Source organism: Apis cerana, linkage group LG4, assembly GCF_029169275.1.
Source record: "Apis cerana isolate GH-2021 linkage group LG4, AcerK_1.0, whole genome shotgun sequence".
Lineage (NCBI taxonomy): Eukaryota > Metazoa > Arthropoda > Insecta > Hymenoptera > Apidae > Apis > Apis cerana.
In genome coordinates, this window is record NC_083855.1 from 8,231,820 (window position 1) to 8,251,630 (window position 19,811).

Consider the following 19,811-nt stretch of genomic DNA (forward strand, 5'->3'; position numbering starts at 1 on the left):
CAATACGAACGAACTTTGCCGGCTTTGCCGCCGCATCTTTTCTTCCTGCATCTCCTCGCTGATCGGCCGCCGATTTACCGGAGGATCGAAATTTCTGACACTCGTGCGAAACGATGGTTCATTATTGTCGGTGTTGGGAAGACAGCAAGAAAGTTTCGTCAGTTTTGCTCGGTCGCTGCGCTCTTCACCTCGAACTTGGATTTTTACGGGGGAGGGATTGAATGGATCGTGGGACGTGGAGGCGTGATAGGCGAGGGGGAGGAGGGATGGAGCAGGCATTGTTTGGCCTTCGAGAGAGGGAGGAGGTGGTTCAAGATTTAGAGAGACGGTCGCTCCAAGTAAAAGTACTTTGTATACGCTTTGCACGAATACTTTATCGTTGACCGATCCTATTCCTCATGGCGGGGGAGGAATTTTTTGGGTCTCGATCGTTCTATGTAATCGAAAAGATTCTCTGGGAAAGATATCGTTCGAAATTACATCTTGAACTTATTCTTCGAACGGAATAATTCGGGGTAATTGATAGATAAGGATCCTTTGATATTATCGTGATCGGTCCCAAGATGTTAAGTAAATATTCACCGAGAGAAGAGAATAATCGTTCCAATTCATCCATCCTCCCTGTATAACCACAATAAACGTCAACAACCGAGCAAACAAAGCCGCAATCAAACCGTTCAAATCTCGAATCTTCGAAATTTGTGTGTGTTTATCTTCGACTCCATCGCGAACACACGATGCTGGAATACATGATATTTCAATTCCGTTAACAACTCTCATACTATCTTACGCTTCGTTCCTCGTGAACGAAACAAGATTTCTCGGCCATCTTTTCTTTTCTCGCCGCCTCCTTTCCTCCCACGGAAAGGGACTTACGCGAGTCTTTTTTTTTTTTTTTGCTAACGGTTGAGAGTCATTTACAGGCTCGTATCCCCGTGAACGAAGCCTCGAGCTCGAGGCAGCTTCGTTGAAAGCGCGCATCGGCCGTTTCTCCCGTTCCTAATGACAGCGAATGACGCCCCGTGTAATCTGTGTCCATTAGGGAGGAAGGAGAGGAGGGAGGTGGAAATTGTCCTACGTACGATTTAGTTATTTCGCTAATTAGGTAATCAGCCGGATGTTAAATGATAAATACGGAGGATTTCAACGCTCGAGAGTTCGAGGAACGAGGGGCAATCTCTCTTTCTCTTCCTCTCCTTCGCGTCTGATTGTTCCTCCTCGCGCTTCGAACGCGCTTTGTTAGAAACAGGAAGAGGAACGCCTCCAGAGTCCTGCTTCGATACGTATATATTTTCCAATCCCCTTCGAATCGCTCGAGATCTCTCCGAATAATAATTCAATCTTGAGATTTTTGATATTCTGAATGTGAACTCTTCGACTCTTCTAAAAAAAATGCATTAAAGAGGCATGAAGATTTAAGAGTTTTTAAATAATTTCGAGACGAGGAGAACGAGGGGGGATGCGATTACAATTGTTTCGCAGAACGAGCGGAAATTCTATTGCATAAATTTATGAAAAGTGGGGATGGAAAAAGAAGGAGAGATGATCCGCGACGATTTTACGAGAATCTCGCGATTGAGATCGATAGAGCGCGCCGTCAAAATCGTCCATCTCTGATCATAATCGGCGGAAGTCGGGGCAAGATGTTGGTTTATCGCGCGGAATTAGCCTAAGATGGCCAACGACTCGGTTGCTAAGTCCGCGGAATTGCGCTCTTCCTGCACCTTGCGAACGATCCGTATCTTCATCCTGCGTAACTTCCACCAAAGCTTCCTGCTCACGCACTGCGAAGCAGTGTGTTTGGCCGCGACCGTGAGTCGAGAGAAAATCGGATTCGTTGCGACACTCCAACTTCCGCGCGGTACAAAACCGCAGATTTTCTCTAATTATATTTCAGGGGATCACAGATCGTTCTAACGATTATCTCTCGCCAATCGATTTTACGTATAAAATATTGGGACGACGATATTCCCTTATTTCTTTGTTATGAAATAATTTTGACCCAATCATTCTGAAGCGTTCCGTTCCCCCGAATAAAATTTCACTGCTCTTCTTGAGTTTTATAAAAAAAAGAGAAAGAAAGAAAAAAAGGTGTATCGTATTTTATTTTTATCCATTTGCGCAGCCTCGCAGATTCCGCCGAGATTAAAATGTTTCAGGCGACCGAAAGGAAGCCGACAGAACAAATCTCTTAATAGCCCGTTAATAGTGAAACGCGGCGCGGAAAATCAAGCATGCGGTTATCGAACGTGCTCGAATATTTGAAACTGCGTTTAATGGCGCGCTCGGGGTAATTACTCGCTCTCACGGCTAATAGATGTTCAAATAATCGAGTCTCTATTATAATATAACAGTAGCTCGGGTGCCAATACCTCTGGCACGCGCGTCCAACACGCTGGATCCAATAATAATTCTTCGGATCGAACGATTTCGAACTATCTCGCGACGATTCGACGAATTGATAAAATACTCGTATATATATATATCGTATAACGATTGATACAACGATCTTTTTTTTTACCAAGGAATGCAAAAATTTCTTTTTTTTTATTTTAAATTATTTAAACCGAATATGGTCGAAACTGTGCGGATACAGGGTGAAACAGGTGGATCCAGAGATGTTAATTCCGTCCTCTTTTGATCGGGAAAAATATAATACGGGAAGGAGAAATAAGAGACGATGCTTAATTATTCATCGCTCGATATTCCTCGTGCATTCTAATTAATCGTTAGACGGGGTATTAAGACGTCTGCTTTGACGAACGTGGTTGTCGCGTCGGGATAAATTGCTTTTAAAAATGGGGGACACCGTACTCCTCTTCTTTAGTATCGTTAAGTTCCTATTTGCGGGCTTTTAAGTCGATAATATAAACGCGACAGAATTTTTCGAGTATTCCAATTTCGCTTCGGCCAAATTTGATTTGGCCAAATATCCATTTATAGTCGGATTTGGAGCGTATTTGAATTAACAAAATTACTGTCATTTTCAGCAATATAGGAAGTGGTAAAATAGAAACGAAATAAAAATATATTTTCGACGCAGAAGAGATTATACACTGGGAAATTTCATTTATTTAGACCAACACAATATCGGTTAACGTTTTATGAATTCATTAAAACTAAGTTTTAATTTTATCTGTTCACAGATACGTTTCGATTAAAATCTTATCAAACTCTCTTCGAAAAGATCGAATATATATATATATATATATAACGTGTTAATATAAAAATTTCGAAAAATCTCTTCTTTTTTTCCCCTCCTCTCTCCGGCTTTCTGCCTCGAAAAAGGTATCGAAACGCGGCGGAAACGTGCCACGATCCCACGCGTTTCGGACGGATTGTAATCGATCGAAAGCTGTGGACAGAGGACAGAGGATCCAAAGAGGAGAAAGAAGAAATAATTATTCCATGACCGAGTACGCGTATCGAACCGGGTGGTGAGGTCACCGAGCGGTTATCAGGCCACAGGTCCAATCAATTACAATGTTGTGCATGTAGCCTACCTGCCCTAGGTCCCTCCACATCAGCGCAACTCTATCGGAAATCAATGAAATCCGCCAAAAACTACTCCGTTATTGATACGTCCGTGGTTTAAATAGCACGCCCCCTCTTCCCCTCTACGTCAACCCTTCTTGCTCAGCCAAGAACACCTCCATGTCTCCTCGCTCCGAGAGACGTGTATTGCAACCCCTGTCTGGGACTCATCGAGAAAATTGCAAGATCTCTCCAGTGTTTCTCGATATATTCGGATTGTATCCTTATACGAGGACAAGTTTTGCTTTTTAAATTTTGAGAGGAGACAGGAGAAAAGAGATGATTGGTTAAACATAAAGTATAAGTCACGTATATATTTTTATCAATGATTAATTTCTAAAGTTTTTAAAGGAGCTTAAAATCTTGCGATCGAGATTAGAATCGCTCGTTTTTCTATCGTTTTGAAAAGCTCCGTGTGATAACTCTAGCGGAGCTAGGCTAAACAAAATTTTCAACCCCGATACACTCGGCATGGATATCGATCCCACCGTTTTAATCAATTTCGATGTTATACCGAAAAACTTGGAGGAAATATAACGTAACAGCGTGGCACGGTTAAAAGAGTTAATTAACAGGATGAATTCTGCGGAATAGATCGTCCAATTGATACGATTGGGAATACCTTTTTTTCTTCCTTTCTTTCGGGCGAAAGTTCTGATTTCGCGAAGATAAAAAGCCGTGCACCGCTCGAAACGACTCTCCGCGTTTGTGAAATTAACTATTACCCGTTCTACCTTTAAAAAAAAACCTCGAAATATCTAATTTCCCACTCTACTAAAGGAAAAGAAAAAAAAAAGAAAAAGAAGAAGAAGAAGAAGAAGAGCCATTTTTCCGAAGCGCTAATTTCAAAATCGATCAGAGTCAACCGTTTCTCCCGCGAAAGCCCTTTGTCGCGAGTGTCTGTCAGAACGCTGTTGCTTGCCTCGCGCGTTTTTCCTCGCACGCGTCATTAAGAGCAAAAATAAGGGAAAAAACAACGAACCTGCTGTACAACACCTTCGCGTGTACAACGGGAACGCACGGAGGAAAATACGGGGAGGAAAGAGCGAAAAGGAAAGAGGGGGCGAAAAAGGAGAAAGAAAAAAAAAAAGAAAAGGAAGAAAAAGAAAAAAGAAAAAGGAAAACGTGCATTGTCGAGCGAATTTGTATCCCCCCACCGTAATCGTTTCACCGGGGAAACGATCAAAAGCGCGAAACACCGATGAAAAGATCGCGGAACCACGACGAGAGGAAAAACACCGCGGCGTTCCATCCGCGACAAAAGACACTTTCATGCCGCGGCATTTACGCGGCTACGCGCTTTTCGGCTTTTTGGATGAAACGAGGAGATAGGGAAGGAGGTGGATACGTGTGCAGGGATTGGGGGAGAGGAAAAGAGAAATCCAGAGAAGCAAAAGGGGAGCGGGAGGGAGGAAGGGAGGGAGGGACGACGGATATAGAGACGAGGAGGGAAAGAGTGGAAGAGCCAGGACACGGGGAACAGCGTTTACAGCGTTTCATTGGACAGCGGTGTCTAATGGGCACAATGCCGGTCCCGCATTTTTTACATAATCTCGAGAATGGCGCCGCTACGTCGACCGATGCTACAGAATATATATAATACATATATATATATATATATATTCCTCCTTTTTTTCTCCACGTCGACGGCGCAACAAAAATTGCCCGGTTACACGGTCTAATACGTTTTTTCGTGTCGTGCTCATTGGCGAACGTCGTCGGTTCGCGGCAAAATTTACCAGAAAGCCATGCACCGGTCCGCGTGAATTCCCATTTTTTTGCCAGATGGGGAGGGGGAGGGGAAAAAGGCGCGCACACTCTGGCCACCCGAATGAAAATAATCCAAAATAAGTCGTCGGTATCGATCGATGCGAAATAAAAAAAAGAGAGAGAGAGAGAGAGAGAGGGGGGGAAGGAAGGAAGGAAGAAAGGAAGGGAAAAAAACGTTAGTCGAGCGGCCGGGCACACGCGGACCCCCGCGTTTCGTTTCGCCACACCGCCACTCTCCTCCCGTTTTGCAAGCTCACGCTAACGGCCATCGTACACCGTTGGATACCGGGTATCGCGCGCGTGCATGCACGTGTATGGGTGGTGGAAGGGTGTTGGATACACGCGTTGGGAACTACCCTGACTAGGCGCGCTCGGCTACGACCACCCTTGGAGCAACCGCCAGAGAGCCGAGCCGAACCTCTCCGCCCTTTCCTCCACCCATTCGGCCACCTACGTGCTTTTATGTTTCGTTTATCAGGCTTAACATGCGACTTTTCCTACCTATTCGACCGCTCTGTGCACGCGCGCGCGCGCGCGTGTGTGCCGCGGACCGCGATTATCAAGATGGGAATGGACGGCGAGTTTGTGCGCCGCCCCTCCACCACGGCGGCGCATCCGGAAAATATCGTATCGCTGTTTATATCGTGTCGATATCAGGGACGAGTGTAATTGTCGAGGAAGAGATCGAGCAAGTTTGTCGTGTGGATTGTCGATAAGGGTGGTGGATGGTTTCATCTTTGGAAGAGGGTAAAGAGTCTTTATTTTTTGCTTCGAAATTTCATTCGATTCGAAAGCGTGCTGTTTGCCTTTGCGTCCTTTCGGAGGGGGACGAGATGTAGTCTCGAGTCTCTTCGGGTTCTTTTCGTTTCAGTGATACGCACGAGATGATAGATGGATTTAAAATCTTAAAGTTTTGATCTTGGTCGGAGAAGTTTAACGCGTTTAATATTTTTGTAACTTTTTTTTGAAATTATCGAGATGTGTTTCCTCTTCTCCTCTTTTGCTCGAATAAGTTGAACGAATGATTGATAGGTTCGAGCCAAGTAGCACCGAAGGGGAATAATAATGATTCTAATTAGAGCTTTGGAGCGTGGCATTCCAGATTTTATAAGACAAGGTTGCTAACGAATCGACTTCCACATCTGCTCCTTTTTTTTTTTTTTTTTTTGTAATAAACAAGGAGCATTCTACTTGAAAATTACGATAAAAACAGTGCGTGTTTTTCTTTTCTTTTTTCTTTTCGAAACGATGAAATTTCTTCATTTCACAAGAAGTATTAATAAGAATTCACCCTTTTACCACTCTTCCTCCCGGGATATGGTAATTAATGAACGGGTAACACTTGATGCTACATCGATTAAAATATACACGTTCCACGTTCCACAGACCAACCATGTCGCTTTTTATTATACGCATTACTCGAGCATAAGCACGATAATTTTTCCATTTTTCGATGCATTCTAGCCCGAACGTGTAACCGCCACTTTATCTCATGATTTCATTCCACATGCACCGTGGTTTTATGATTCAGCTGCTTAGCTCGCCATCGCCGTTGTATTTTCAACGTACTTCCTTTCTTCGTGCTCGTTCCTATCTCTCTCTTCCTTACCTCTTTCTCGACTCGTGTTATTTCTCCTTTCGGATCGATCTCACTTTTTCAATCATATTTTTAATAATTTTAATTATCGTTGATTCCAGTCACTTAATTAAATCGTACGGATAATTGTCCGTAATCTGGTTTTCATTCGATCTTTTCAGTCTCGCGATAAATTGTGAATCGTTAATAAGGTAGTGACCTGGTCGCTAGAGATCTGGTAAAATTTTCGTTTGAAAACGAATACCTGGCAAAGATCTTTTGAGAAAAAAAAGGGAATGAGCGGAGGGGAATAAGCTTGTCATGCAGAATCTCGCTTTTGAGGATTTAGAGAAGAAAATACGCTCGTTAGTATTCTTGGTAATACGTTCTAATGATTATCGTGATATAAAGAGTTGCCGGCTTGGCTTCCAAAGCAAGCGTAAAGGTTTTACAACTCGTAGATCCGCTTCTCCTGCGAGAACCATTAGTTACTTTCTACTATAAACATCGTGCAATCCGATCTCGCTATAATGCACAGTTTTACGCGATACGCCATGGCATTTAAGATTGAAAAAGTTATTTTGCATACTTTTGGAGTTGAGGTATTGCGTTTCCTTCGAAACGATCGATAAGATCTCAAAATTATTATTTTTCTCATTACCAAAGAATCGCATCAGATCTAAATTCCAATATATTTGATCTACGATTTTTACTCTCTAAAAATTTGTACAAATTTTCTTATCGTTTCGTATCGTTTACAATATCGTTATTATCTTTTCGAATATTTTTGTAACCTGAAAAAGAGTTATTCGCACAATAGTTAAAATCTGCTCTAAAAATTCTTCGAGAGAGAAATATCGAAAAAGATCCAAGCACTTAACCGAACGTATTATAATATTTCAAACTGGAGCAGCTCGATCGGCCGTAAAATTCGGTTCGACAAAAATTAACCCGAAAACGATTTTTGCATCGTTCCACTATCAATCATCTTCTTCTTGCATCGCGTGGAAGAATCATAAATCCGGCTCCCTCTTTTCGAAAGAACCGCCGTCAAGATCGATCCACGTTTCCGTCCCGTATCCGGAATTATGGTGCGCGGAACGCGGCATCGTGAAACGAGTCATAGAAAACCGATCAGACCGAGCGGAACTCTTTTTCCAGAATCGAGTTTGCTTCCCACCCTTCCACGCCAATATTTCCTCCGATAACGTGCGTTATGCGAAAGATATCTCTGAAACAATAGATTATCTTTTAATCACGAAATTATCGAGCGAGAAGATTTCCTGGTCGATCGAGTGAAATATCGCGCGTAACATTTGAAGGTAAGAAAGAAATCGCGCGTGTATCTGGAAAATGAAAATATAGAGAGAATAAATCTTGTTAATAGCTCGTAATTAATTTAATACCGTAATTAATAAAATTCAAATTTATCAAAATATACGCGGATACTTAACAAATAAGATAATAAATACCGATCGTCCGTTCATAATTAATTCAACGAATATCGATAAAATTCATACACTATTGAAACCAATTTACCGAAACAAGATAATAAATAAATTATTAATCATCCACGTTTAATAATCGATTCGATAAACATTCGAACAAGACTCGAATAAAATAAAACTACTGATGGCAACGTGATAATATATCCCTAATCATTTATCTTATCTAATTAATTCACCGAGATAAAATTCGCGTATACGCACAATTTACGAGAAATACAGATATACACACCGGATGCTTGAAACACACGATCGCGCGTGTATACGTACATGTTTGTGCGCGTACAGAAGCGCAAACGTCGTGTCACGTTTCATGCATACGAGCCAAGTGTGTTGTGCGATCCGTGCGGAAAAGGGGGTGAAACGAGGGAAAGAGTGTAAGAGTAGGGGTGAGTCGGTGGGCGGATCGATATTAAAATAGTGACCGAATTCCAGCGTGTGCCGCAACCTACCCTAACACCCTCGACTCACCCTTAAACTTGTCCTCTCCCCCTCTCTCCCTTTCCTTCCCTTCGCGCTTTCCACCCTCCTCCCTCCGGCGGAGGAGATACGCGGAGGGTACGGTTCCGGAGGGGGTGGGCCTCCGTTGGAAAACTTTGCTCGAGGAGGAGGAGGAGGAGAAGAAGGGGAGGGAGAAGGAAAACAGGTCCATAAAGTGGCAACCGAAATTTCGCCGCGCCGTGGGAGGAGAGGAGAGTCGTCTCGGCGACTCGGTTGAAAAATAACAAGCGTGGAGGGAACTTGGTTTCCGCAAAGATTCTTGCGCCATTGGAACGTTGTTGGGCCGAACGTTCGCTGGCGACGTATTTACCGACTGGATGTCTGAGCTTCCCTCCCCGAGGGGGGAGTCTTAAACGATGGCTGGCTCGTTGGAAGAAGGGAGGAGGGGAGGAGGGAAGGGATGCGGAATAAACTGCCGCGGAAAAACGAGTTCGCGGGGGTTTTCCTGTGACACGATTTGGGCGTTTTAGAGATTCGAGGTTGGGTCGGGTTGGGATTCGCGCTTCGAAAAAGGTTGGTCGATCCGGCAGTTTGTTGTTTCAACTTTATTCCCGGGAATTCGGTAATCGGGAGGAGTATTCGGAAATTCGAGCGTTTTAAAGGGTCGAAATCTCGCGGATTTAATTAAAGGCGATGATTCGGGGCTCGATCGATTTCACTCGATTTATTTTGGGATAATTTTTTTTATAGGATACGTACGTACGCGTGATTTCGATGTCCGAGAATTTGGAAATCGGGGATTCGAGAGAATATCAAAGAGGTCGGATCGATCGTTTAAGTTTGTTTCGTGGATATTTTAAATTGCGGATTCCATATTCGAATTTCCACAAAAATTTGCGCGTTGGAAAGATTTACGCGACTCCGATCGCGGTTTATTTCGGGGATTTTCGGGACGGGGGTACGGAGTAGCAGTATATGCATCACCACACGTGATTTGGTTATTTATAAGGATAGAAAATTGAGATTGGACGCTGAGGAAATCTGCATTTCATAGGAATTCTCGGCCCGAGATTTATAACATTTAATCCTACTTTGACGATTTTTCATCAATCCCGCGGCAAACTACGATCCGATTCGTTCAAGAACCGTTCGCGAAAGTCGAAGTCCAATATTTTTCCGCCGAGTAACAGGAGAAGCAACGATTCGGTTAGAATTAATCGCGCCTACTTCACGGGCGAAAAGCTTAATAATTGTTGGAGTTTGGCGGTGATCAGGTCGGCGTGGCAATGACGCGATAACCGTGACCGGCGGGAAATACTGAAAACCGGTGTATCGGGCGTTCAGAAGTTGCAAATTACGTGGCAGTTTCAGCGCGGCATTGTTCCAAGGTATGCGGGAGGGTGGGACCTTAACGTCCGTTTCAGTTACACGCGGAGTTACGCCGCGACAGTTTAGTATTTCGGTCTTGGATCGGCGCAACTTCGTGTCAAACTTTGAGTTAACTTAACCGGAGAGGGGGAGGCGTAAAACGTGAGTCAAATTCATATCGCGACCCCTCCCATTGGATCGCACACGATCGGATAATCGTTGCGCGACGAAATCTTGATTATTTCTGACCTCTTTCTGACCACCGTGTTCATCGATCCTTTCTACGTAGCAATCACTTCCAGGGAAATGATCGAAAATTTATTTCGAGAAAAATCGTGTTAACGAAATTTTAATTATCCTCGCGTTTCGAAGTTCCTCAGCATGAGGATTGAGGAGTTGATAATAATTCCAAGGAAAATATTTTATTCGAAATTGGGGACGATGCAAGAAACAATCCGATTTTTAATAAGATTTTCGAGAAAAAATTATTCGACACCGTTTAGATAGAATAACCGATCCACGCGTGAAACTTTATTTAAAATCAAATTTTTTTTTATGTATTAAATCCAAAAAATATGTATATATATATATACATAACACTTTTATTCGAATTTCACAAACGTTTCTGAACATTTTTCGAGCAATTATTTCTATCGACGCGCGGAGTGTCGGGCTGCAATGAATGAAATTTGATAGAAAGGTCAGTGAATACGTCGAATTCAGTGCACTCGGTTCGATTTTCCTGTAACTATAAAATGTTCCGCGTCAACCATTCAAACACCATATGCGGCCGAGCAGCCTCTGGTCCTTTCCCTCCCCTCCCTTTTTCCCCCTTCTTTTTCCTTTTTCCTTTTTTTTTCGATCGAATTTCCGAATGGGCCCCATCCCTGTTTTCGGTATCGAAAAAACGTTCACGTCGCATCCGACAATACGCGCAAAGAGAATATTTAGCGTTGATCTCTCGATCGGGTGCGCGGAGTTGTTCGTCAGATTCGATTCTTTGTTGGTTTTCGTTTTGCCGGCAATATCGTTGCAAGTGGGTCGGCGTTGTTGAAAGAGTAAAAGTCCAATTCTCTCCGATTTCTACTTTTACTTTGACGCGTATAACTGGAGAGTACGCCTCTGCATTTTTTTTTTATTCGTTTCTGTTTTGATTCTTTTTCTTTTTTTTTTTTTCCTTTTTTCCCCCCTCCCCTTCTCGAATAGATTTATTCGTACAGAAATTTGGTTTTTCATTGTTCGATCGTGTTTTATTTTCTTTTTTTTTTTTTTTTTTATTGGCGATATATTCGATGAATACGAAATTGCACGAGCAATTGTCGCATTTTTAAATTATCGCGGTAATCGAATTGATAATCGAAAAATAAAATTTCACTCTTCTCGTGATCTTAATCTTAGGATCGTTGATGGGAGGGAGAGAGTTTTCTTTTCTTTAATAAAGGAGCAAATATCTGGAACAAATACCGAAGACAAATATATCATTTTCTCGATTTTGTTTCCATTGAGAGTGTCGTTTTGATTCAACCAATAGACTCGCAAGCAAACTAAATATGTAGGGAATATTTAAAGAAAGGGATCAAGAGTTTGTTTTTCGTGTTACTCGAGCGAGGATAATTGTTGAAATATCAATTTCGAAAATAACGAGTGTTCGAAAGAAAAATTCTGTTCCTTAGATGAATTTAATTCACGTTTGTTCCTTCTATAATTGCGTCCGTCTTGAAATACGATAGAAGATGTTTTTACTCGGAGTTTATCTGATTGGAAAGTTCGATGTTTAGTTTTCTCACGAAAAGCTGAATGCCCCTGTCCCGTTTTGTTACATTTTCATTTCGCAGGATTCCTGAGTGAAACTCGCGGAACATCCGGAATCACGAAACAAGACATTGCACCGGTATACCTCTATTATACTAGATTTCTTGCAAAACGAACAAGAATCGTCGATCTCGATATCTCTGTGCCCCAGTATGGTGGAAAGTCGGTGTTCCAATATCTCTCGAAAAAGTAGACTATTATAAAGAAAAAGAGCAAGACGAGGTACATTTCGAAAAAGAAAAAGAAAAAGAAGAAGAAGAAGAGATAATATTTCTACCTTTGAAAAAAATTTATGAAGCTTCTCTTTCCCTCTCTTTCCCACGAAATATTTAAATTTATCTCAATCTTTGTTTACAAGTTTGTTGGGAATAATTTTAGAAAGGAAAAGAAAAAAAAATGTTTCTTTCTTCGTTCTCGCGTGGAAGAGGAAACAAAATTATATATCCAAGTTAATTCGTATAGACGCGTAGAACGTTATTTAATGAGATTGAAGAGAAACATGCTCGACGAATATTGTTCACGCCACGCAGAATTTATACACGCAGATGTATCGAAATGAAACGGGTTCTAATAAATATCTATCTATGCTATATTTTGCATGCACCTCGAACACGATACGAACTTTCTAATCATTTCTGGAGGAAATGCTGGATAATTATTACGTTCTACGCATCTCATTTCTTACCTTGGGCAGATTTAAAATTTACGCTCGTTATCCACCCATCTTGTTTTTAATTCAACAATGCAGCAAAGCATCCTTTTTATTGGGTCAATGAAAAGATTATTCCATAATGCATACACTTTTATTCGTTACGCGCAACGAATTAAAAATTTATAGACGCAAAGGAAAAGAAGAAGAAGGAAAGAGGAGCCAACTATTCGAATAAATTCGTTCAAAATTGAGAGACTTTGGATAATGGAAAATATCAAATATTATAATATATCCCTTTACCTTGATAAATGAAGAGAAGAAGAAAAGTCCACGGGACGATTGGCACGGTAAAGATTGCTTAACTCGACACAGCGAAATACTTTCCATCTTCTCTGTACTGAGTCAATCACTCTACTGAATGAAGGAATAGGAATAGATGATCGGTGAGTCATCATATCACGTGTTCCTGCGATAGAGGAAGAAAACATTCTGCGTTCGACTAAAAGTAAACCAAACAGACTACCATATTTATTTACATATTTAAACTTTCTATATTTACGTTGATAATGGAACACGTGATAAATACCTTTGACTTTTACTCTCTGGATAGCTCGTAACAATAACTTATCGAAATTCACGTAAATAAATACTTAAAATTTCTCCAAACCTCTCACTGTTGAAGCAAACTTAAAAACTTACGTTCTCGATTTATATTAAAAGTTATATACCCAAATATAATATTTATAACTCGTTTGTTCCAAAATTCTTCCACCGAAGAACTGGCCATTTGGATTCCATTTCTATTTATTTTCGAGGCCGATTTCCTGCGCAAAAATGGCGGGACGATATTATCGCCAACTTGCCAATACGTAACGAACAATCGCCGAATGGGATCTAACGACCGAGCTTGGATCGAGAAGGAAAGAGCGTTGACGTAGCACCACCAGGCTGGGCCACGGTTTCTTGGAAAAGGAAGAAACCGTGGCAGCGATCGAAAGGGCGGCAACTGTGCTGTCGCCGATCCGCGAACGCACGATATCTCGGGAATCGATCGAGCGAACGGACACACGAGTGTTCAATAACGACACAACGTTTGACGCGCGGTATCCCGGGTATAGAAAGGTCTCCGGCGGCGGCGGTTGCGCCGCGAGTGTGCGTTAAACAGGCCGTTTAACCTTTCACAAGAATATAAGCGGGTCGCCATGCTACGAGTTCCCACGCGACGGATGTTCCGAAAGGGTCGGCGCCGAAGCCGCTGGGATCAGTCGCGAATATTCGTAGCCTCCATGTTGTTGTATATTAATTTTATTTTCCGATGTTGGAGCGGATTTTCCATCGAGAGATGAAAGCGGAATTCTAGGGAAAAACTCGGAGTAGATCGAGGAAAGTTCTGGGTTACAGCGAAAAAGTCGAAGGCGTGTTTCATTTTCTGACGTCGAAGGAGACCGATTTTTGATCGATGCGAAGGATGAAAGCGGAATTCGTAGGCGAGCGAAGAAAGGTGTGTTTTATTTTCCGATGTTGAAGTGGAGGAATCCGATTTTTGACGATAAAATTAGAATTCGAGTGAAAAATTCGTAGACAGTCGAAGGGCAATGTTATGAAAAATTGATAGATGGGTTGTAATTTTTGATTCGTCGCATATGGTCTGTCAATGGAACTAGACTTTTGGAAAATTTCGTAAGTACGTCGTATGGAAGTAGTATGCATTCGAAACACGAGAGAGAGGGAGAGAAAGAGAGAGAGAGAGATTGGAGTTTTCGTAGACCCGTTGAATTTTTTCTGACAAAATTATTACATGTTCATTTCATTGAATGTGAATGAATATCGCTATGATTATTTTCAAAATTCTATTCTTGAAAAGCTGCATCAATGCCAGCATCTTGGATATTCAAAATCATTTTTGGAAATGATTTTCTGGAATAACCAGGATGACCTATTTTTGTATTAGTTTTGACATTATTGAAAAATAGATGTGTTAAAATATCTTTAGCCTCGATAAATTTTTGGCAAAAGGAAATATCGTCTGAATACTTTTTAAGAGAATTCAATAACAATAACAATTATATTGTTATGGAATATATAGATATTGGTATTATTTCGTATTATTTTCAATGTGTAAAAAAAAAAGAATAATGTATTATTTTTTTTGTCTATTTTGAATGTTCTCATAAAGAAAATTTATTGTACTTTTTTTTTCATGACAAGCGAGCCGAATCGGGATTTTAACAAATACAATAATTTATCAGATTCGCAAGAATTGCAATTATTTTATCACGAAATAAACACATTTGTCATCGATAGTACTAATATACTTTATCATATTATACAAATTATCAAACAATTAAATATTCTATGAACAATATTTAATAACGGGTTATCACAATATTGAATATTGAATTCCAATAAAATATCAGAGAATCTCTCGTAAAAATGAAAAGAGAAATATGCGAAAAGAAAAATTAATGAAAATTATGATGAAAATAAATTTTATTATCAATTCTATTGTATCTCTCGAGAGTACATTTTATAATAACTTGATTTTTGACACATTTTATTAAATATTAGATTTGAAGAATATTAATAAAAATTTCCTATGATTTTTACATATATTTAATATTTCAATAAAATCGGAAGAATGTTGAAGAACGTAGACGTGTCCTCTTTAAGCACAAATTAATCAATTTTAAAAGCGATTCGTTCGCATATTCGATGGGAAATTTTCTCAAGACGAGGGACAAAAATTGTACAATACGATAAACGATCTCTGGAAATAAACGATATCTTGTTAATGACGAACAGTGTTTAGGAACATTAAAATTTTTAATCGAATAAATACAATATTTACTAGAACACGTTATAGCACATAAAATCCGCAATCCAAATAAATCTCCAATTAAGAAAACAATATCTTCCTTCGAAAATTAAAAGTATCACGCTCGATTTGTGAATGTGAATGACAGCAGCCATTTCGAATATTAAATTTCGAGAGAGGAAAGTCGCGTATAACGTGGCTAACAAGTTAATTGGGATATGGCTTTGGTCCAGTAAACGAAAAATTCGACTTTGAATCTATGATCCAACAATCCCATTAACTAGTTGACTTGCTTTCTACCCCGTCTATAATTTTCAAAATTGGAATATTTCTCTCGTTTAACCCAGTTTCCCAATTATTCCTATATAATCGATAATCGTAAAAAAAGAAAAAGAAGAAAAATTTAATCCAGAATTCTAGATCACGCAATTAACGTGGTATAATATTAATATCATTTTGTTCCTCCTTCGTTTTATCGCTAATCGATCCGCAAACACCTTGGAATGTCCTTGTAAACGCGTAAACGCTGCAGCTGACTTTGCAAACTTCCGGTGGTAGTTAGCTCTCATAACTTGGCACCACCGTTTCTGTTTCTGTTAACTCGAACGGGCGTCTTAACGCAATGTCGTCTCGTCTTGATCGTTGACATCCGATTAGAAATCCCGAAAACTTCGTTCTCGAAAAGTATTCACCGATTGATAAAGTATATTTGAGAAAATAATTTATATCAGTTGTAAAGGAATCGTATTTATATCAATTTCGATTTATCATTAAATTATTAAACGGAGGTAAATGCGGTTCAAGATGGAGAAGATACTTGGATATTGAACTGGATACATCATTTTAACACGCTCTGAAAGTTCTTAATTGCGCGTTCTTCCCAGCTTCTCCACGTCCCCGCGTATTCTTTTCACCGTTATTTAAATCTCTTCGATTCTAAGACGGCGAGAAGACATTTGCAGAAGTAGAATCGAATTATCGAGAATGAAAGGTTTCGCTGTTATATCGTTGTTATTCTACGAATGCGAAAGCATATTTCTAATAAACGTTTTTTGAACGATTCATTCGAAACGAATGTACAAAATTCCAGGAATTCCGATTATTTTTGTTTAAAGATAATCTTCGAAAACTGATCGAATCTCGTCGCTTTTATTTTCAAGGAAGTACGAATCGTTATCCATTCTTAAAATCTTGATATCCGACCCATTCTTTCCATTCTCTGGAACGCAACGTTCCTTCGACGCCTTTGTCCCGATATATTAATACCAAAATTCGCCTTGTTCCATCATCGATCTGACGCAGTAATTAAAAATATAATGCCGCATTTGTAACGGTGTGTTGCATGTTCCGCCGCACTATTACATGCTCCTCGTTATCACACCTTGAAATTTAATCAATCCGCCTGGTAGCAGACTCATTCCGGCTTCATTTACATGCACGTGGAACCGGATAGAGCCGCGAAAGGCGAAGGGCAAGCGGAACGAAACGGGATCACGAGAAATTTCCAAAGAAAGGGGATCCTCTCCAGCTCCACCCTCCCCCTCTCTCGTTAAAACGCAACCAACACTTTGATTAATTTCACGCGGCCGAGTAACAGGACATGCATCGCAACTCGTTCGACCAGCGAGTCGATCTGTCTCATTAACGATCGAGAAATCCTCTCTTAAAATCCCCTCCTCCGCTGCTTCTCCCGGGGAAGAGATTCTTCAAATTTTCCAAATCTTTCGTCCTTCTTCGATTTTCAATTTTTAACTCTCTAACGTGCAAAATATGCAAGCAAAATAAAATCCCTTTTCAACGATATTTAACTTCATTCACTTCGCGTAAAGAAATACTTTTCTGGCACTGTCTCCAATACACGTTCGACGTATATTTAAATGAACGATAAGCGAGTCTAATATCGATGGAAAATGGGCACGCGTTATCAATTTCTTCCACGATCGATCAATTTCTCCTCCACGACTTTACTATCCGTCCCTCGATTAAATTCCACGGGAGGCGAAATTAACTTTAACACCTCGTCATTCGACGATGCGCGGACAGTGCGTGAGTATTATTATTACCAGCTTGCTTTTCCCGAAATTTCCGAGACGACGTCAATCTCATCCTCCCCCCTCGCGTGATTTCCCTCCGCTTTTCCACTTCAACCCCGAACGAAGGAAAGGAAATTGCAGATGAGATGGTCGTGTCGATGAGAACATTTCTTCTATGGGGGGGAAAGTTGCGATTAAAAGGTTGGGTTTTAACCTTTCCCTGGTGGAGAGGAGAGTGCAACTTGGTCGCCTCGGACAAATCGTTCGCGTGATTCGGCCAACGAAATTATCGTTATACGGCGCACAACTGTGCTGCGAAAAGAGGGGAGAAAGGAGATTTGATCGTAAAGTTCGAAACCTTACAATTTAGCGGAGGTGATACGTGGGTGTTGGTGGGCGGTTTTCCAAGCGGAGTTATGCGAATTCCGATACAGTTTCTTTCTTTCTTCTTTTTTCTTTTTTAGGTATAACGTCGTTAATGTAATATTTTTTTCACATAGAGAAGAAGAAGAAAGTAATGAAATTAGTTAGAGATTGGAAGGAATTTTTATCGGAAACGATTGACAATTAGAAGGTAAATCTTCATAACGTAATGTATCGATGAGGGTGGAAGTTTTTTGAAAACGGTTGTTGAAAGTAATCGGGAAATTAATTGAATTAAATTAGCGAAATTAATGAAATGCATCCTCGGACACGAATTTCGAACTCTTGGCTGACAAGTTTGGGTCGATTCTACATCGATAGGAAGATTTTGTTGGTGGAAATACTTGCAACTACGAAACTTCGTAACGTACACCGTGATTGATACATATATACATATTTTATAATTAAAAACCGTATGGTATCGTTTTAATAGCGACGTTTAATCACACGAAAGGTACTTAAACCAAATGCAATTTACGCGGTTTCCGTTTATCTACGCTACTCAAACAAAACTACAATTAAAACTTTTCGAACTTGGACTCATTGTTGCAAAGTAACTGTCTATCGTCTTGCTCTATCGCGAGCGCAAGAGGCTATAAGAATAATGCAGAACACGCCGAACGATCGATGCCACCAGTTTCTTGAGAACAAAATTGCGCGATCGAATTGTACAAAGGAACGCTCTTTTCTTTCTCCACGAACGAGTCTCCACGATGCAATTCTGCTATAAAACACTCGCTCGACGCTATGATACAATCCTTTACTAACATCTATCCGATACCCCGCGCACGTCTCTACAAATTGAAATTGCCAAACTCAAACGTTACTTCGAAATTGCTTCAATTTCGAAAATTAATTACCCTCTTTTCTTCCTCTTCTTTTCTTTTTTTTTTACAAAATACAAACTTGAGACTTTAAAAATAGGAAAAGGAAAAATGGGCGATTAAATAACCAAGGATTGGATAGCACGAGGATACCTCCCGTATCTCCATAGGCGAGGTTCGAGGAGAAAGAGAAAGGGGAAGGGAGGGGGAAAGGGCAGAAAGGAAGTCGGTAGCAGCCGCGGGATGGAAATTTCATAATTACTCCCGTCCGTGGGTAAAACCCACGCGGGATCATCCGCAAAACAAGTAAAGGGTCATCGGCGCAATTTACGATCGAAGGGAGGGGGAGGGTCCCTCCTCCTCCTCCTCCTTCTCCCCCAGCATGAAACGCATTACCATAAAAACCGCTCTAATCACGGGTACACGGGGGGAGGGGAGAGCGGCTCGTGCGAGAACAAGCGGGGAGAGCAAGCAGCGAGGAGTAGCGGAGGCCATCCAACCTCGCGATATTATATTTTAAAGAGGCGCGGACCGAGGTACGCCGCGTACTCCACTTTATCCGTGCCGTACCGTGTAATAACCTACCGACTTCCTGTTTCCCTTCTGTAAAGAGGGAACCAGCTATACCGTATACACACTGCTCATTCACTATGGATAAAAGTGAATCGATAATGATACGCACTCGACAAAAATGGCGCCGCCATCAGCAGGCACACCGCCACTTGCGGGCCTGCCCTCCCTCCTGTTCTCGCCTCCTGTGCACCGTGTGCCCCGAACCAACCCCCTCCTCCCCCCTCGTGGGAATAGAGGCGAAGCGCGTCGAACGTTCCGGCTGATAACCGTATTACAATTTAACGAGAAACCGGTGTCAGTTTTGTCGGTGCATAATGGCCGACGATTCGACGAAGCTTACACGGCGGGCTTCGATCGCGATGCGCCGTGGATACCGAGGCGTTGCACGCCCGCAGCGGCGGGGCTTGCTCGTGCAAACTTGCTGACTTGTTGTTGGCCTCCTTTGTTCGATGCCAATGCCGCTTCTGCTCCCTTTTTTTCAGGGG

The 19,811-nt window shown here is 41.3% G+C and overlaps 1 long non-coding RNA gene across 1 annotated transcript in view; it reads right to left on the minus strand.

Annotated features, from left to right (window-relative positions):
• The window catches only part of LOC107999070 (uncharacterized), an 88,700-nt gene that overhangs the window by 13,000 nt on the left and 55,889 nt on the right, over positions 1–19,811 (minus strand). The window contains exon 3 of the long non-coding RNA XR_009829530.1: positions 12,959–13,124. This is a non-coding gene — a long non-coding RNA (uncharacterized LOC107999070). The remainder of the gene's footprint in view (positions 1–12,958; positions 13,125–19,811) is intronic.